The sequence below is a fragment of the Balaenoptera physalus genome, assembly GCF_965194825.1.
Source record: "Balaenoptera physalus genome assembly, chromosome: 11".
Lineage (NCBI taxonomy): Eukaryota > Metazoa > Chordata > Mammalia > Artiodactyla > Balaenopteridae > Balaenoptera > Balaenoptera physalus.
Genome location: NC_138896.1, coordinates 98,057,099 through 98,078,611, shown reverse-complemented (window position 1 = coordinate 98,078,611; position 21,513 = coordinate 98,057,099). Strand labels below are relative to the sequence as shown.

The window sequence follows — 21,513 nt, the reverse complement described above, 5'->3', positions numbered from 1 at the left end:
TCGAAGCCCACGTGCGTAGGTCCTGTGCCCCGCAGCAAGAGAAGCCACCACAATGAGAAGCCCACACACCGCAATGAAGAGCAGCCCCCACTCGCCGCAACTAGAGAAAGCCCGCGTGCAGCAACAAAGACCCAACACAGACAAAAATAAATAATAAATAAATAAATTTATTTTTAAAAAAAGGCCACCCCTTGGGATTCAGCATTAGCCAAGTAACTACTAAGCTCTTACCTTATTCCCCATTCTGTGAATTATTCTTCCTTGGATGTAAGCTTGTTGCCTGAACAGCCCTGGTGGAAAAGAGGTACCAAGGCAGGACTCAGCTCCCCAGATTCTTCGCATCAACTGTTTACTTTCTTTCCTACCAGAGGATATTATATAATTATGTACCAAGTCATGGCCTCCAACTTTATTTCAGCCATTTCTATGTTCTGTGCTCTGGTAAATGTTACCAGTGACCTCCTAATTACTCAATCAATAGACTCCTTAGTCGCCTATATTATTTGAACTTTCTGGGTCATTTAGTATTATGGACTGCTCCCTTTGTTAAACCTTTTCCTCCTCCCTTAAGCTCCAACACAGCCCCATCCTTAGTATCTTCCCACGTTATGTCCACCTAGCATGGGGTTACTGGATGCTCTTCCTTTGTGTTCCCTTTTAAGGCACTGCCCATATCTCCCTTTCTCTTCTCCCTCCACCTGCTCTACCTGGGTGCTCTTATCCAGTCCCATGCATCCATCTGTCACCTATGTACACATGGTTCCAAAACAACATCAGCAGGTCCTGGCCAATTTCTTCACTTATCCCTAACTAGATGCCCTACAGGCACCCCAAAGGAGCATATCCCAAGTGGAACCTGTCAACAGTTGACCTAACTTCCCCTGAATTCTTCCTCTTCCTACATTCTTGAATATGATGATGGGGATATTAACGAAGATGAAGAAGGAGGAGGAAAGAAGAAGAAAGCATATAATTATAAACTCTCTCTTCCAGTGCAGTTCTAAGTGCTTTGTGTATGTTCAATCATTTAATCCTTCCATTAATTCTATGAGGTGTGTGCTATTACTGTCCTGAGTTTACAGATTAAGAAATGGAGGCAAAGACAGAGTGAGTAACTTGCCCAAAGATACATAGTGAGTAGTGTCAGTGTCAGGATTCAAACCCAGAAGGACTGGCTTTCAGTGCCACCTTGCACACTACTTCTCGCTGACTCTAAACATGGCACTGGTACTCATCCAGTCACCTGAGAATGAACCTAGATACTCCGTCTTCCTCAGTATCCAATCAGCCACCAGCAGGAAACTTGAATGCTCGGGAGGGAGGGTTGTGGAGAAGGAAGAAAAAGGCCCTTCCATTTTTCTAGAGTTCTGAAACATGGTAAATAGATAAACAGGAATTAAAAAGCACTCATAATTTTGAAAATTCCTCATAGCCCAGTCTGGAATGTCATGTCCCATTTCTGACTATGTTTCAAATATTTATTCTACACAAGCATGACTGATATAAGAAATGACATGAAAATGATGCTTCAGTAGCTGAGTGAAATTCAGAACTTGTGCCTATGTAAGATGAGATGTGTTAGTCTCATTCCAAAGAAGATTTTTCCTTAACGTGGAATCAGAACAAAGGGTGGATCCTTTGGAGAGATGGGATGGTCTTTAAATTCCATCACAGGTGGGCCCCGTATGGTAGGATTATAACATAGATACTGTGGCCTTGTTAATAAAATCCTTTTGGTCCATGAATAATGGACCATTGGTAGGAGGAGCCTATCTCAGCTAAACTTTTCTTTGCATGAGGAATATGTGAAGACTGTGTAGTATACTTCAGTTTTCAAGCTTGAACATTGGGAATACATTACAGATGTTGATTCTACTACGTAAATGTTACAGATAGGGGGACAGGAGTGAGTTTATCTGAAAGTTAGTCTTTTAGTAGAGACTGTTTTGTAAAGTTTTCCCCAATATTTGAGGAAGATAAGCTAACATAACGACTATATCTTATAACATGAGCTGTTTTCCTTTCAAGAAATATTTGAGCAAAGGCACTATGCCAGGCACAAGGTAGCTGCTGAGAACACAGCAGTAATTAGACAGATGTGAACTTTGCCCTCAAAGACCTGGGAGACAGAGTTAAAAATAAATAAATAAACAAACAAACAAAGAAATGGAAGCAGACTAGTCAAATAATTATGTCATAAGAATGTTATGAAGGAAACAAAAAGTAGGCCTAATATGAAACATAATTCATAGGATCTCTCTAAAAGCAATCAAGGTAGACCTCTCTGAGGAGGTGACATGCACACTGAGTCCTGAAAGTTGAAATATTAGCACTTGCCCCCTCCCCTACCCCAGCCCCAGGATGGGGATAAAATGCTTGTCTTCTCTTTGCTCTGTCCCCATCCACATTCATCTTCCTGGTTCCGTTGATCATACAGAGTGCATTTCCCAGCACTCTGAGACGTTCCAAAACCTGAGGCCAAGTTCTGTTCACCGAAGTACCTTGCCACTGCTATTGAAGTGATACCACTCAGTTTAAAAACGGGCTAATGATCTGAATAGACATTTCTCCAAAGAAGAGAAAAAAATGGTCACCAAACAGATGAAAGGATGCTCAACCTAATTAGCCATCAGGGAAATGCAAATCAACATCACAGTGAGATACCACTTGACACCCGCTAGGATGGCTATAATCAGAGAGATGTAAATACTAGCAAGGATGTGGAGAAATTGGAAGCCTCACACCCCCCCGCTGGTGGGAATGCAAAATGGTGCAGCCAGTTTGGAAACAGTATGGCAGCTTCTCAAAAAGTTAAAAATAGAATTACCATATGACCTAGCATTTCCATTCCTAGGAACACACCTAAGCGAAATGAAAACATATGTCCACACAAACATTGTACATGAATGTTTGTAGCAGCTTATTCATTAATAGTCCCAAGGTGGACACAACCCAAATGTCCATCAGCAAATGAGTAAATAAACAAACATGGTATATCTATACAATAGAATATTATTCTGCCACAAAAAGGAATGAATGCCTGAGTGGATGAACCTTGAAAATATGATGCTAAGTGAAAGAAGTCAGTCACAAAAGATCACATATTGTACAGTTCCATTTATGTGAAATTTCAGAATAGGCAAATCCATAGAGACAGAAAGTAGATGAGTGGGTACCTAGGGTTGAGGAGAGGGGAGAACTGGAGGATACCTGCTAAAGGGTCTTTTGGGGATGATTAAAACAGTCTAAAATTGATAGTGGTGAATTGTGCACAACTCTGTAAATATTCTAAAAACCATTGTATTATACACTTTAACTGTGTGAATCATACAGTATGTGAAATATATCTTAATAAAGCCATTATTTAAAAAAAAATAAGTGATAGGAAATGGAGTCTTGAAATGGAGGGCGGGATACAAGTGTAGAAAAGGATTATTTTTCTCCACGACAACTCTTCACCTTTAAAGTCACCTCTTTCTGCCTTTGTCCAAGAGGAAATTGCTGTATACAACCGGGCTGTTATGGCAGTGATAGATGGTGACATCCTAGCTCTAACACTGAAAAACAATCTCCTTCCACACATGGAAAAAAATGGGCTCTTGGCTGACTTCACCCTAACGTGATTTTTATTTCTCTTGCAAAAAAAAAAAAAAAACTGCTAGGAGCAATCATTGTGTATACTCTAGAATCAGAAATCTATCATGAGTCGTGCCTAGACATGGGTCACAATACAGTGAGACATGGAAATGTTTAATTGATCCCTTCATTGAAATTGCATTTGTTTAACAACTGTATGAGAACTCTGTGTTTTGAGTGACAGAAACCCAACTCAAACCAGCTGCCTGAAGAAATGGAGGGAATGAAATGTGTCAGTATTTATACCTGGGGAGTCCAAGTGTGGATTTGGTTCTCGGCTGCAGGGATTCGGAGTGTGAATGCTCTCTGATGCTCTGTCTGTGTCGTGTCTCTCTTGTGTCTCTGAGAGCCCTGGCCTATGGGTTCATAACCTGTGAGCCGAAACCGAGAGCAAGCTGTCTCTCTGACTGATTTAGTCAGGTGTGAACCTAGAATCTGATTGGTCTGACTTTCGTCACAGGTCTGTTCTTGAGCCAGTCACCATTTCCAGAGGGAAGTACACTGACTGGCCCAGGCTGGTCTGCACACCCACTCCAGTCCCAGTGTTGAGAGAGGGGCATTGTGACTGACAGTCTCACAAAGACCACCTGTACTGATGGAGGAGTTGCTCAAAGGAAAGGGGGTTCTGTTACCAGAAGGGAGATGGGAATACACACTGAGCAGGTAAAACCACAGCCCACTGCAGTGCCCATCACGTGCAGAAGGCTTTACTGCCAAGTTGTGGGGCAGAATGAGGCAGAACCACCCTCTGAGAGGGCTGCCCGGCCTGGACTCCAGTACCATCCACCTGGGGCTGCCACCTTGAAGGTGCAGGTGGCACATTCAAGGTGGCAGCCCCAGTCTCCACTATATTTCACCCTGTATCCTCCCTTTCCCTTTTGAAATCATTTATCGTCACAGGAGAAGGGCAGACGTTGGATGAACTGCAAACACTAATGAGGAACGTCATCCGTGCCGCCATCTGAGTACAAGTAAATTAGGTATCACGATACACTCTATCAAACATTTTAAATGGCGCAATCAGATGAGAGGTTTATGGTTCCAGAAGCACTAATGATACACCTATACTTGTTGCAAATTGTTGTTTTATGCAAAGAGTTTGTCATACCAGCTGCCGTGTTGTATGAACTGCTCCTTTTTTATCTTTGACCCAAAGATACTTCAATCAAAGATTCATTCTCCTATAAACAGTGACTTGCCACCCGCCAAGACTGGCCAAGACTTGGAAAGTACATGTAAGAATAATTGCTTGAATCAGGTTTCTTTTGGTCCCCAAAATGCTTTGTCAGTCTGGTTGAAGAGAGAAGTTCTTTGAATTATCTCCGAGATCCAGATGTGTAGGAAAATGGCAAGTGTTTCTGCAAGTCAGACTTAAGTATCTAGATCTTATTAGTTAAATGTAGAGGTGGTTCTGGGTTTTTTTGTTTTTTTTTAATGAACTCAGTGTCTTGATCATTAAATTGTCAAATGTAATACAGTGAGCCCAGCTGGTATCAGGAATCAAGGAAAAGAACCACATTATCGACATGTTGTGTGGTAGTAGGAGCCACAGGGGAAATATTTATTGAGATCCAAGTGTTTCCACCCTATGCTCACAAAGAGGCCTTACGCAAACTAATGTGGGGAAGGAAAGGCCATTCTCTATTGTTCAACTATGTACAGGCCTCAGTGCCTTTGGTAGAAATGAGGAGACTTAAGAACACTGATCTCCATCATGGAGAACGTCTTACTACCATTAGTAACCAGAAGACTGAGACGGAAGTGTAGTTCAAGGAAGCTACAGATGCACAGTGTCAGAGGCTGTTCTGGAAGATATGATGGCCTCAAAGACATCCAGGCGTGTCATATCCCCAAATGTCATCTAGTTAAGGAAAAATGAGGCACCCAGAAACAACTCACTTCGAGGGAAACGGTGGGCTCGTTGGGGGAGACACCACATTACTTGTGAGGTTGATCCATCAGAGTAGAAAGTGATCCTTCTCCATGTGGACCCTCTAAAATTCCACTTGTAAACGGTCTTAACAAGACTCCAGTCTTTAGATTCCTGAGGCAAAGAGAATTGGACTGTGGTTATGTGGAGTCTATCTGTAGGTGAGAGCCTTTCCTTTATAAAGCACTGTGGAATTATAAAACACTACCACAGGCAGGGTCTCATTTAATCCTGACTAAAACCCTGCAAACTAGTTTTTGTCATCAATCTTACAGGTAAAACTAAACCTACAGAGATAAAAACCACATTCCAACCTAATAGCAAAACCAAGGGTGGCAGCATTATCACGTATTCGAAGTCCTCTGCCCCTTCCACTCTCCTATCGACATTTATCTCTGGCTCCAGATTCTTTTTCTTCCTTATCTAGTCACCATTCTTCCTGCCACTTCTCTCTCTTCCCATTGCCTCTTCATTAGTTTGGACCACTGTCCCTACGTGTCAGGATTAGAATATTGCCTATGTAGTGACCACCCTGTTTTCATCTTGCTCCCGTCATCCTTCACACAGCAACCAGAATTATCTTTCAAAAACCCAAATCTGATTAAAACCATTATCTTGCCCTTTGGATCAAGTCTAAACTCCTTCAGGATCTAGACCTTGCAGATTTCTCTTACCTCCACCCATATCCCATCCTCCACTCCAGTCACACTGAGCCACTTTCAGCCAATCCCTACTCACGCTCATCTCCAGAGCTTTGCATGTGTTGTTCCCTGTGCTTGAAATGCACCTTCCATCACCCACTTTTCTGCCAACCCCTTTGATCTTCCATGGGCCCTTCACCTTGGTATCCACTCATCATTAAGGTGTTGCTTATGTTTTGTTCCAGTTTGGATGCTTCCTTAATCTTCCTCACCACTCCTTTTCTAGTGTCCCATTGCATTTAACACTTCTGTGTCACTTCTCACATTCTGTTGAACTTGGCTTTTGTATCATAAGTAAATCTTAGTTTCTATAATATATAAACACAAAAATGTTAATGGACATTAGAATATATGCTTTTTTTTTTGGCTTAAACCACAGTCTGTTGAACCTGAACAGTGCAGGTATTCAACAAAGCAGGCTTCCACTTGGGATTCAGGAACCCGGGCTCCTTCCATCTTGTGGCTTTGCCATCTTCCACAGTCATTGCAGAAGAGAAAAAAGAGTGAAGAAATTAGACCCAGTTCTTTTTTTATTTTATTTTTTGGACCTAGTTCTTGACTTAGCTTGAAAATGACACACATCACATCATTTCCATTCTGTTGTCAAGAAGTCATCATGCGGCTACACCTGGAAGCAAGAAGGATTGTGAAATATCCCTGACAGGGCAGCTGCTTCCTAGCAGCAATGCTACTTGTGGAAAAGGAACATATATCTTTGGTTAACTGACTATCTATGCCATTCCTTAGTTCTTTGTCTTCCCTGATAGCTGGAAAGTGGGAGTTGTGTCCCTCTGTCTATCCTCTAGACAATATTTGGTAAATTAATATATATGTATATATATTTATGTATATATTTATAATATAGATCAGTAACTTTAATATTTTGTGGGTCACAGACACCACTGAGTATATGTCATATAAAGAGATAAAGTCATGTACATTTTCTCCAGAAAAAAATGCAAATTCATAAAATTTTATCTATAATTTCATATCTTACATGTCACAGAATAGGTAAACTCATCACCTGTTCTCAGATAGAATGAAGGCGGGCCCAGGAGAAAATCAAGCCTGCTCGTAAAATCTATAGGGGGGTCCTTGGACTCCACGTTAAGAACTATGGTGTAGGACATATAGTATATGTGAACAGGTTCTTTGCATCTTTGGTTGGTTGGTTCAAACACAGATTTTTATTCCTGGGAAATACCATATAAAGTGGCTATCTTGCCGTCATGATTAGGCACTCTCTCTTCTATGTTCCCACACCATTTTCTATGTCCCTGTATCAGTGCCCAATGGATTTAGAAGCTGGTCTCCCATCTAAGTTGGTTCACTTCATCTTCATCACCTCAGAGCACCTAACACACAGTAGGGCACACTAAACATATCCTGAACAGTGAACTGGATCCGTTGAGCATCAACCCTCTACACCACATGTCCCAAGGAAAATCAGCTCAAGGTCTACCCTAGAGAGAAAACCCAGCACAGCACAGGTAGTGACTGAAGGGACAGTTACATTCCAGAATGACTCATTCCCAGCTAAAGGAGAAGGCAGGATCCATCTGGAAAACAGATGGAATGCTCCCTTTTAGCACACATAAATTAAATCTCACTATCTGCCAAAACAGAAAGTTAACATTGATTTTGTGGGGGTTTTTTTCCTCCTTAAAGAAAAAAATCCCTTTGTTTATGAACTAAAACTTCATGACAAATTTTTGTTCCATATTGTGATTGTAACACCTAATTTCCTAATTAAGTATGCTAATTGCGAGTTACCTCACAACTACAAAGCACAGAAGTATAATTATGTAATAAAAAGCTTTTATGAAACTTTTGTGGGGAAGAGGGCTGGCTGAGGAGACAGCTGCTTAGCAAGAACAAGATTGGTGCTACCTAGGGGCCCCTTGTGTCTGAATTGCCCGTGGGTAACAATTACAAGTTGGCTCCTTGCTTGAATTTCTCAAGTTTTAAGTCTGAGAAAACCTCTTTCTGTAATGGAGGGCATGGCAACAAAGCCACTGTGTGGTGGGAAAGGAGAAACCTCTTCATGGAAAAAGGGGTTCCAGGGTGAGACTGGAACAAACCACAACTTTCTCTGTGGTGCTTCAGTACCATGGGATTGCTCCCAGTGCCCCCTCCCCACACGCACACACACAACTTCCCCCCATCATTATCTACCCACTAAGAAAGTCTTAATGACTCTAGTTTCCCAATCTTTTATGAAACACAATCACAAGCAATAAGAAGATCAGAGGGCGGTGTGGCCAAGATGGCAGAGTAGGAAGACCCTGAGCTCACGTCCTCCCAAGGACACATGAAAATTACAAGAAGCAGATCAGAGGCAAGTGGATAACTAGTAGAATGGACCTACATAATAAAGACCTGGGAAAAAAGGAATAAGAATAGTGGAAGAAAAGCCCTTGAACTTAGGCTTAAGAGTATTTGGTGATTTGGTGTAAGTATAGGAAGGAGGTTTGGAGATGTGTTGCTGATCAGTATGAGTGGGGTTCCTTTCAGGAGGCACAAGTAAGGATTGGGATTTCTTTTAAATATCCTGCAGTGCCAAGACTGTGCTTCTTAGAACACAACTTTGTGTAAATACTGGACCATGTGAGGCCCACAGATATATTTAGGCTACACATTATCATCTTACCCATATTCATTCCCAAAAAGCAAATATCTTGTATTTATTTCTCTGCTGTTTTTCTCCCCTACATAACTTACTCACCTTCAGCATATATATATGTGTGTGTGTGTATATATATATATATATATATATATATATATATATATGTATGGATGTATAAATTCTAGCTGCCTTTTTCTCTCTTTCATTGGTTGTCATTTTTAAAATTTTTTATTTGCATACAATTTTAGGGGTTACCTTCCATTTACAGTTACTACGAATATTGGCTGTGTTCTCCATGTTGTACCATACACCCTTGAGCCTGTCTTACACCCAGTAGTTTCTGCCTCCACTCCCCCACCCCTACACTGCCCCCTACCCCCAATGGTAACCACTAGCTTGTCCTCTAAATATACAACAAACTAGTGAATATAATAACAAAAAAGAAGCAGATTCAGAAATATAGCTGCTTTTTAAAATAAATCAACATTATTATCACAATTATTACATCCACAAATATTTCCCAGTCCTGTAAGACCTCACATTCAAGCATCCCTTCCTTTTCTCTTGGCTCTTTAGGGTTTTTGGTCGGTTGTTTTGTTATTCCTCAGTTCACTGCCATCAAATCTATCAAGTGGGCTTTAATTTTTCTAATCAGCAGTCCAAAGTTTGAGGCAGGTAAACACTTAAGCTGAAGCATTCAGAAGAAATTGATAGAGAAAAGTTGAAACTGTGTCATGTCAACTGACGGAGCTGCAGCCACTGTAAGGTCCCATAATTATGTTCCTGTTACTCCCTACAAGATGCTACGTAATCCTCTCATGAGACTGTGCATTTGAAATATTATCCATGAGCAAAATTATCAGGTTAGATTGATTTTCCCTCCCATGTTACTTACATAATTGAAGCTGTAGTCCAGCAGCCATAAATCAAGTCACATCACATTGAAGTGACTGAGTTGCTGGTGGGGTGTTGGAGAGACACTTAGATAGCACCCTGTCAAGATTTCGCTCCTGGTTCTTCCCTCCTGTGAGGTGAGAGACCAGCTAAGCCTAACGTTTCCCAAGCTGACTGGTGTGATGGCATAGTCTTATTTATTTACTGAGGGAACTCATAGGCACTCAAGTTTATTTTTCCAGAGTGGAATACAGCAAAAATTTCCTGAACCCTCACATAACCAGTGGCATCCAGGGTAGTACAGGGAGACCAAAAAAGCCACCAACAGCCACCCAGGGCATTTTTGGTGGCACAAGCTGATGAGAAACAATTTCTCCAGAGAAAACAGATAGGATTATATCTAGAATATTCCACTACATATGTCAGAAAGAAAGATTTTGAAGTGAAGGTTATACAGTATAAAGGAAAATGTATACTCAGGAGAGCACATTACTTAGTTCATAGTAGGAGAACCGTAACGATTGGTTAAATAAATATTTTTAAGTTAAAAGATGTTGATGGTTTAATTTTTCTTCAACCTTTGTGCTTATTTTGATAAATTCTATACACAATTCCATAAGTTTCATGAAAGGGGAGAAATGGTTTTTTTTAGATGCCATAATGTAGAAAATTCTCCTGGGTTTTGGTTCTTAAATTCATTTTTCAAAACTTTTTATTTTGAGATAATTTTAGACTTAAAGGTGCAAAAATAGTGCAGAGTTCCCACATTCTTAGCTTCCCCTTCTGTTAACCCCTTACATAACTGTAAAACACTGATCAAATCTAAGAAAGGAAACTTCTACACTGCTATTAATTAAACTGCGGAATTTATTCAGGTCTCACTAGTTTTCTACAGTTGACCTTTTTCTGTCCCAGGATGCAGTTAGGATCCCAAACTGCATTTAGTTGGCACGTTTCCTTAGTCTCCTTTTATCTGTGACAACTTCTTTTTCTTTCCCTGTCTTCATGACCTTGTCACTTTTGAACAGTACTGACAGTTGTTTTAGAGAAAGTCCCTCAATTTGTATTTGTCTGATGTTTCTTCACTATTAAATTGGGGGTGTGCATTCTTGGAAGGGATACCACACAGGCGATGTGCTTCTCTCTGTATCAAATCAGGGGGTATATGATCCTTGATAGGTATTATGGGTGATGTTAACTTGGTCACTTGTCTAAGACAGTTTGCCAGATTTCTTAAATATAAAGTTACTTTTTTTCCCTTTGTTATTGCTAAATACTTAGAGGAGATCCTTTGAAACTATGCAAATACTCTCTTCCTGCTTAAACTTTCACCCATGAACGTTAGCGTCCGTCAGTGTATCTTCCCAGAGGCAGTTGTTACTCTGGTGTGCCACGGATGATTTTCTGTTTCATTCTGCTTACATTTATTAACTGGAATTCTTCTGTACAGAAGAGTCATCGCTTCTCCCTCTTTTATTTGTTCGTGCATCTATATCAGGGTGGGCTCATGGGTATTTATTTTGTACTTTGGGTTATAATCTAAAACTGTCATTTATTTGATGCTCACGTTGGTCCAGCTTTAGCCATTCAGAGCTCTTTCAGTATGTACCGTTTCAATATGCCCCATCCTTCTTGTTTTGTTTTGTTTTGTTTTGGTTTGGTTTGGTTTTTGAGCCCTTCCTCACTATCTGGCACTCCAAGATGCTCCAGATTCATCTTCTATTTCCCCTGCCCCAGTCCTGGAATCAACCAATTCACCAAAGAGCCTTTAGTTGCTTTTACTGGAGAATGGTGTTTAAAGTGGTGATATTGAAGTGTCACAGGTTCATCATTTTTAACATTTATTTGCCAGGTCAGTGCTTCAGGAATTCTCTGTTATGGACTGAATGTGTCCCCCCAAATTCATATGTTGAAATCCTAACCCCCAGCGTGATGGTCATAGGAGGTGGGGCCTCCAGATGGTACTGCGGTCTGAAAGTTTGTGTCTTCCCCAGGATTCGTATGTTGAAATCCTAATGCCATCGTGATGGTATTAGGAGGTAGGGTTTTTGAGAGGTATTTAGCTGATGAGGGTGGATTCTCATGAATGGGGATAGTGCTCTTATAAGGGAGACCCCAGAGAGCTCCCTCATCCCTTCTGCCAGGTGAGGACACAGTGAAAAGGCTGTGAACCAGGGAAAGGGCCCTCACCTGACACCAAATCTGCCAGCGCCATGATTTTGGAGTTCCCAGGCACCCAGACTGTGAGAAATAAATGTTTTTTGTTTAAGCCACCTAATCCATGGTGTTTTTGTTATAGCAGCCCAGACAGACTAAAACAGTCTCCCATCCCATCCGCCCCCATTCCCCCACAAAGCATAAAACACAAACCCTCAGCCCTAAATATATCTAACACATTGACACATAATCGTGTTGACCAAGAGCAATATTTTTTTAAATTCACAATCATGGCATGGGCAACAGCCAGTCGCATTGAATGCTAGCCTGAACCCCGGGGCAGGGTCCGGGACTTGCCCCCTGTGACAGGTATTTACAACCCTTTATTTCTAGGTCTTGAGGAGATACTGGGAAAGTGGAAAGTGTAAGGGGACCCATAGGAGGAACTACAGCAGCTTAGGGCCAAGCGCCAGGCACGCAGGGGACTCAGCGGTAACGGTTTCCCACTGGTAGGATTGTTTCTGTACTTTAAGTATTGGTAGAGCCATCGTGATACCGTGATTTATAACGAGAAATATATATTTGGTCTTCATCCCCATTTCTGGCACAGAGCTCCTAAAACCATTGGAATTTCATAAGTTTGAGAGTGATAAAGATGTCTCTTCTTAGGTTATGAGTTGAGTTTTGGAAAGCACCTGAGGAGGGGGGCTGGTTGGCAGGGGACCCGACCATGTGATTAGAAGGTTCGAGCTTTCAGTCCCACCCTCCCAACCTCCTACCTCCGGGAAGGGGGAAAGGGCTGGTGATTGAATCAATCGCCAACAGCCAATTATTTAATCAATCATGCGTATGTAATGAAGCCTCCATAAAAACCCAAAAGGACAGGGTTCAGAGAGCTTCCAGGTTGGAGATTCTAGGAGAGCAGTGCATTCAGCGGGCATGAAAGCTCCACTCCCTTTCCCCCTACCTAGCCCTGTGCATTTCTTCCATTTGGCTGTTTCTGAGTTATACCTTTTTTACAATAAACTAGTAATCTAGTAAGCAAAATGTTTCTCTGAGTTCTGTGAGTCACTCTAGCAAATGAATAAAATTCAAGGAGGGGGGCATTGGAACTTCAAATCTGTACCCAGTTGGTCAGAAGCACAGGTGACAACCTGAACTTGTGATTAGCATCCGAAGTGGGGAAGGGCAGTCTTGTAGGACTGAGCCCTTAACCTGTGGGGTCTGATGCTGTCTCCAGGTAGTACATAGTGTCAGAATTGAGTGGAATTATAGGCCACCCATCTGGTGTCTGAGAATTGCTTGGATGAATGGGAAACCGCCCCCTCCAAACACAGACACACACACAGACACAAATCAGAACGGGATGACATAATTGTTAGCCCTTCATGTACACAGCAGCTGAATATCAGGCTCTGTGTTGATACCTTATAGGCCCGCTCCTCTACAAACTGGATGCTAATCCTGAATAGTGATACTGCATATGGGTCAGTTTAACCTTCTAGCTGAGGGCCAGGACTTTGGAGTCAGCTCAAACTGCATTTGAATTCCATTTCTACCACGCACCAGCTGTGTAATGCTAGTCAAGTTACTTGTCCTTTCTGAGCCTCAGTTTCCTCAGTAGAAGCAAATAATGAGAATACCTACCTCAGCAGCATTATATACATGATATAATCCATATGGAACATGGCATAGTGCCCAGTCCAGAGTACTGGCCCAGCAAAAGTTAACACTTTACTGCTACTGCTATTATTATAAATAATAATAATAAAGATAATAATGTTAGTCATGATTTGATCTATCATTGAGTTTACTTTTTTCTACCCTCCATAGAACCAGCAAACATTCCAGTATGTTCCCTGCCAAAGGGAGGGACTCTGCAATTTTGTCAAGATGATGCTACGACAATGAGATGGAGCATTCCACCTCCAGTTATTAATTACCTGGCATGTTTCACAAAACTGATCAACTTTGCATGGCATGGTAAGAGAACGAAATTTTGCTTTGTTTTGTCTTTACGAAGCCAGAAATGGTAATTGCATAGAAGAAATTTGATCTCTGTTGGCATGATTAGGTAGGATGTTAATTAGTCTTCATGCTATAAATATCTTGGGCACAATTTTAAGGTTTGCACCACCTGTAATTACAGAGTACTGCAGGCAAAAGTAATCTTAATGAAATTTTAGTTTGATAAACTCGTTGTGCACAAAAGAAAATTGAAAACCAGAAAAGTAAAGGGACTTTTCCAAGGTCACACAACAGCATAGTATGTTTACCTCAGGACCCCAGTGCTTTCTTTCAGACACAAAATACCATTCTGCAGATAATTAATTAGTACACACTGCCTAGAGGTGAAAATTGTGCCCTGGTGACTCCAGTGTTTAGCTGACTTGTGTTGTATGCCATGTCTTTAAGCTGGCAGCATCTAAAGAGGTAAGCAGGGAAAGCTTCATAATGGTGATAACAGTATCCTTTCAGATTCCACAAATGTTACCTCATTTTATGGTCAATACATCCCTGTGATCACTGTACTGTAGATAAGAACACTTAAGCTCCTGGATCTTGGATTTGGAATGATGCATTCCTCTTGTGGCAATCAAGGAAGACTTTGTGGAAGAGGTGGTGTTGCAGTGAGCTTGGGCTGTTATAACAGAATACCATAGACTGGGTGGTGTAAACAACAAGCATTTATTTCTCACAGCACTGGAGGCTGAAAGCCCATGATCAGGGTGCCAGCATGGTCGAGTTCTTGGTGAAGGCCCTCTTCCTGGTTTACAGATGCCCATCTTTTCATTCTGTCCTCACATGGTAGAGAACAGAGAGGGAGGAAGCAAGCTCTTATCTTTTCTTATTAAGGGCACTAATCCCATTCATGTGGGCTCCACCCTTATGACCTAATTACCTCCACAGGCCTACCTACTAATACCATCATATTGGATGTTAGAATTTCAACATATGAATTTTGGGGAGAATTCATTCATTCCATAACAGATGGCATTTAATTTGGGACTTGAAGGATAACGTAGAATTTTACTCATGGAATCAGAAAAAAAGGGGAGACGTTTCAGGTAGAGGAAATAGGGTGAGCAAAAACAAGTGGTTTATCAGGGTGTTAACAAACTCCCCCTTATGCCTTGATTTAATGTATTAAATACTACATGGGAGGTACCAAATGAAAAAGGTATTTTCATTGGTTGTAGAATTTCAAGGGCTTATCAAACAGTTAATGAGCAAGAATTGTGTACATTTTGTGGTTACAACTTTAACATATAGGCAGAAGGGGAATTTGAAGTTTATCTTCCAGTGGCCATAAAATAGTATCATGGTACTGTAATTATTAACATAATCATTAAAAAAAACAGTTTAGTTAAATTTAAGAAACCCTAGACTCATGAAGGCATAGTGTCTTCATCAAAGCAGCTCTAGTCCAGACAAAGCGAGCCTTCTAAATTGACTGTGATGCTTTGAAATAATTATAGTGTGTTCTGAAAAGTAATTATTATCAGCCGCCACTGCTTTCCACCATGAGTTCTAATTTAATTACATTTCCTCTGTTTAAAATGTGCTGTACTCTAAGGTACAGCAATGGAAAAAGGAGTTTGTTACTAAAAAATATAATAAAGGTATTTTTTACACTGAAGGTAATTAGTCTTGGACATAACTGCTTCCAAGAGAGACGCGGGATTATGAACTCATTAATTTCAAGTGGTCATTGCTACAAAAGAATGTTCATCTTCAGAGGTGGGGAAATAGTTATCTCCTGGGTGAAATGGGTATAGAAGGAAAGAGACAGAGCGTGTTCATCTATTCACCCTACCAGCTGCTCAGTGCCTTCCAGGGATCTCTTTCAGCCAGGCTTCCTTATTCCAAGAAAAATGAAGCTTACAGATTTGTTTTATCGATTGTGAATATTTAACAATTGCATTTGGCTTCCAACTCCTGTTGATGAAACAACCATTTTGCACAACTTGTAAATTCACTTTTCCCATATATAATGCTGAGAACAAAAGTGGCTGTGCGTTTCCCTGGCAGAAAACCAAGCCATACTGACTTTTTACAGAAAAGTCTTTCCCCATCATTCTCACAGCACATGGCTTATCTGGTGGCACTAAAATTCCTCCTGTTTCTAAATTCGCCGTCTCCCTGGATGGTGGTGAAGAATCATTGCATTTTGTGGGTGGAAAGAGTCCTTTTGATCACAGGCTCACCGATTTTATACAGATGACATGATTGAGAGGTGTGGGCTTTAAATGGACTCCTCAGGTCACCAAGATGCCAGGCAGAGCAGAGACTAGATGCCAGGTCATTCCATTGAGACAGGGAATATTCTATGGGAATGAAATTGGCATTTGACCTTGACCTGTAGAATGAAGTTAGTCTCCACCCTGCCCCACAGTTTTGTTTAACTGTGATTAGTCACTGCTTCTCAGAGTCTTCCTAACAGTGTTTCAAATCTGCCATGTGAACATTCCTTTAAGACAAATTTTAACTGCACATTTCTGGATCCTATGCCAGACCTATTCGATCAGAACATATCACAGTGAAGTTTTAAAATATTGCTCTTCCCCAGTAGCTCTCAGTCTGGGTGGAGGAGCTTGATGTAAAATTCAAGGAACCTCTTTGGAAGCACACATACCAAGTATTCCCTTCATTACTACCCCTGGTGATATACCTAAGAATGGACTGTGAAAAAGAGTATCCCCCAATATGAAAACCATTGCTCTGAAGAACACCAGCAACAAAAATATACCAGGTTAAATATCCTGCAGTAGAATAAATGTGTTCTGTGTACTTATTTCTAGCTGCTTATAGGGAAAGACACAGATAGAATGATTAAAAACAAAGAAAAAGTAAAGAGCAAAATCAATGAAATAAAGATGTCTTGGGAGAGAAAAACTGTACAGAAAATGGAGGTTAATGCAACTAAGACAGAGCACATAGCAACTTCTGAGCTTCCTGGCAACCAATGCAAAAAGGGAAATACAAAATGCTGCAGTGCTCTCATACTCTAACAGCAGTTCAAAGGAGTATTGGGTTTTTCTAAGCATGATATTCTGAGAGAATTTAAGAAAATAACATTGAACATCATGGGAGCAATGTTTGTCCTTTTGCATGGTTGTTCTAGCACTTTCTGAGTATTGTGAGCCAAAGCAATAGGACTCTGATCCCTATATATCCCTTGGTCTCATCTCATTGTGCATCGTGGGGAAACAAGAGAAGCAGAGGCAGAAAAGGACGTTTTGGAGGAGTAATAACAGCCTACCTCAGTTTGCCTGCATCATGCAAATAAAGATTTTCCACGTGAAGCTGTTGCCATGCACAAGAAATTTGGCAGCTGCCACGTCCCCGTCAAGCTAATGACTCCTGTAGAGATCCAGTCGGGGCAACTTTGTATTAGATGCACTGCAGTTCATCAGTGCCACAACCCCAAGAACACAGCCTTAAAGACTCAGACATCCAACCAATCATATACTTCGGAGAATTCTTGGAGAATATGAGCTCTGGTTCACTGCAGGAGCTTACTGCAGCACCCCTTAAATTACCATCCCCAATGTGTCAGTGTAAAAACCAAGCTGCTCTTCCCTTTGGCTGAAAATTCTATGACGTGAGTGGTGTTCTGTCAAAATATTTCTCAGATCTTTTCTTGAGGCTATAAAGCAAACTAAACAAAACAACTTATCTACAGGTCAGTTACTCTCCAGAGAGCCATAAAGATAATTTTTTGTTTATGTAAAGGGGAAAAAATTATTAAAAACAAAACCACAAAATCTGGCCTACAGGTTTTATCTGACTCCTTTTGAATGCTCTGATGAAACTCTAAACTACAGTGAGTTTGCCCTCCAAAGGAAGAGGCTATCAAAAGTAATGCAAATAGTCTATTTTAGCCATGTTTTCTTGAACAAGTAGATTAGGACTTATGTGATTTCATTCTTCTCATAGTGAGATGCTGTATATTTTTAAGTCTTGTTTTTAAACATGCAGCCTATCACACCAAAAGATATTATCAGGCATATTGGTATATCATCTCCCAGGAGGAGGAGGCCTCAGACGCAGCAGACAGTTTTGTTTGAGCTGCCAAGTGCTCTGGAAGAGAAATGTCACCCCCTCACCAAGGGGATTTCACTCTGGACCATGACTCACATTGCTAATTGTGCCTGATTCTCAGGTCATGCTGGAAATCATCCAGTTCAAAGGGGAGCTCCTCAGAGATTATTTTTCTTTTGCAAATTTGACACTCAAATCAAAGAACGGAAGTTACAAGTCTCCAGGCCTCTCCTTTCCTTATCCATCCTTACGAAGACTTTACTCCTCTGCTGTTCCATCTCAGCCAGAGAAGTCTGAGGTCCTATGTCAGTCTCAAAACACTGAAGATTTTTCTTCACTGGACATTTGTACCTGAAAGCTAGCCCTGAATTGTGTCCCTTCACTCAGGGGTGGACTGAACAAAGAATTGGATGGTTGTCAGACCCTTTGGGAGTGGGAGGAGGTGGTATCAGCGTGACGCTGAAGCTGAACACTAGAGCTTGAAGTCTAGTCTCCCCCCGCCCCCCACCTTATAGAATCACCTACTGCGCCACCCATTGTCCCAGATATGAGCTTTGTACTCCTGGAGGACCCACATCACCTCTCAGAGACACAAAGCATTTCTAGGAAGGGTTCTCATGACTCTTAGAGATGCCTCTGTCATTCTCTTTCTCTCCTAAAACAGTCGAAAGTTCTGTAAGTGAGTATGAAATGGCTCCCCAAATCACACAAGAATGTGCAGATTCTCAAGGAGGCTAAAAGCTGCCACGATGACACACCCCATAAAATCCTCCTGATGGGACCAAATATGGAATAACGGTAGCTTTGAGCATCCCCTGACTCCAGGGCTGGCGACCAGTAGAGAGGAGAGAGCCCATCTAAACACACTTCCCCCCTGCTTCACCTCGGGCTGAAAATGCAACTTCCTACATTCGTTTTGAAATGTAAATAGGTTCTGTCTTATTTTTCTCTGAGACAGGCTTGAGTCAGAGGGCAAAGGACTTCGTGACAACAGAACAGAAAAGGGGGAGATCCGTGAGTGGCACAGAAATCAGAGGCAGTGTTTGCCGAAGGGGAAACCTCATGTTTTCAGTATTTTTGCCCTAGGCCCCAGTTCAACTTAAAGGCAAAAAAAAATTTACTCTGAAGAGCTAAATATCATCCTCTTACTATACATTTCACTAAGGATTTCCAAGGACAATATTTTATTTAAGCTTCCTAATAATAAGGCTAGTTAACATTATTATCTTCTTTTTTACGAGAGGCCTAACACCATTCTCATTGCTTTATGGATACAAAAAAAAAATAAATAAATCTCATCGGCCCAATATTACTTGGAAACATTAAATGTCTAACAGGATGGAAGAAAACTGAAATTCATTGTGATTAGGGGAGTGGAAGAAAAAGCTAAGACACTCAGAGAATAAGAAAAAGTAGCATAAATGGGATAACCTCTGAGCACGTTCCAGCCTTCAGCATTCCAGGTCAACATTTCCCAAAGTGCCGTCCTGCAGACGCTGAGCCTCAGGTTCACAGGTATGCTGAGAACACAAGTGTCCCATGCTCCAACATGTTTGGGAAACTAACAAAATAAACTAACAAAATTCTTCGCTGCAGGTCTTCCTAGGGTTATTAACGTGTATAAAATATTTCCTAAAGGTCGTGGGTAGGCATAATTTACCCACCACTTTTCAGGTTTTTGCAGGCCTCTTCCTTGCTGATTTTTACATCAGGAATCCAAGATCTTTGGCTCTATAGCTACTTCCATATAGTTGGTGAAGTAACTCAAAATACTGACCCTGGGTTGTTGCATCCTTGCTACTCTCTGCTCTGAAGGACTGTGGATAAGTGAATCCTGTAAATAATGAAGGAAAAAAAGAAGAGGCAGTCACAAATACATTGGATCAGTCAATGTTCACACCCATCCCTAAGAATCCAACTTCAATCTGATTCAAGGGCTTTGTGAGCTCATATTCAAAACAAAAGGAGAATCTATGTTCTGCATCAGCCAGTGATATTTGGGTCTGAGGCATCATCACTGGTTCTTTATGGTAAAAGGCAGTTTCCAGTGATTTCCAAATCAGTCGGTATTTTAAATCTTCTTCCCTCCAACCCACTCCACACAGACAGAACAGAACACTTAAACTGAATGATCACGAAAAACAAATGTCAGAAGTTTATCATATACACACAGATGCGATTTTAAGAATCTGCTCTATGGGCCTCCCAGGCTTTATTCTTGGCTTAACTAACTTCCCTTAAGTCACTGAGAGTCAGCTCTCAAAACCAAACATGGAACTCCAAGGCTTTTGTGCCAGGAAGGCACCAGGGTGGTATGAAGATGTAATCAAGCCAGGTGGGAAGGGGTGAGTGAGATCTCTTTATACTTCTAGGTGAGCTTCAGTGATGGTCATCAATATAGTGTTACTGAGCAAAATTATATCAGGCAGACCAAATGGAATAATCCCTTAAAGAAGAAGAAATTGTTTGCAGGTGCAAACAAGCATGAAATAGAATCCTGCTAATGAGTTTCTATTACTAGTTAAACACATAATCAAATTATTTAGGCTCAACTCATGACAGTGAGAAATCAATTATTTATCATAAATCTGGGGCTGTGTATTGACCATCTTGGTATGTGTCTAACCTGGTCTGTAATGAATAAATGTTTTGGTTTCAAGAGTGTGTTGTCATTAGCACATAGGTAATGAAAAATCATAAACAGTTGAAAAGTTCTGAAGTGATGAAAAATCAAAATGGCTAAAAAGTTTTCCTTCACGGTCTTTTAAACAAAAGAAGTATCTGAGGGTAAAAATTAAATTTCTTCTTTTTAAGAAATGGTCCTGAAACAGTTGGCTATCCATGTTCAACAAAATAATCCTGAACCCAGATTAGCTAAATTTAATAAAAATTTAACACAAAATGGATCATAGATCCAAATGTGATACCTAAAAGTACAAAATTTGTAGAAGAAAACCTTTGTGACCCTGGGTTTAGTAAAGATTTCTTAAGACACAGAAAGCATGGTTCATAAAAGAAAAAGAGTGATAAATTGGATGTCATTAAAATTAAAATCTTATTTTCAACAATACTGTTAAAGAAAATGAAGATAAAAGCCATAGGCCAAAGGAAAGTATCTGCAAAATTCCTATCTGATAAAAGACTACAGTCAAGAATATATAAAGAATTCTCACACTCTATAATAAGAAAATAAACAACCCAATTTTTTAAATAGGCAAAAATTTGAACAAACATTTTACCGAAGAAGATGTATGGTGGCAAAGACATACATGAAAAGATGTTCAACATTATTAGTCATTAGGGAAATGCAATTTAAAACCATAATGAGCAGTGATTATACAACCATTAGAATGACTTAATTTTTTTAATTGACAATATTATATGCCTGTGAGGTTGCAAACCATGGTTGGCAGAATAATGCTGCCCGCCTACCCAGCCCCCAAAGAAGTCCACGTCCTAACCCCCCACACCTGTGAATATGTAATGTTACATGGCAAGGGGAAATTTTGATTGCAAATCAAAAC

At 40.7% G+C, this 21,513-nt stretch overlaps 1 long non-coding RNA gene across 1 annotated transcript in view; it reads left to right on the top strand.

The window, feature by feature from the left end:
• LOC309637551 overlaps positions 1–20,690 on the top strand; it is an 864,945-nt gene extending 844,255 nt beyond the window's left edge. The window contains exon 12 of the long non-coding RNA XR_014250634.1: positions 13,778–20,690. This is a non-coding gene — a long non-coding RNA (uncharacterized lncRNA). The remainder of the gene's footprint in view (positions 1–13,777) is intronic.
• Positions 20,691–21,513: the final 823 nt, after the last annotated feature.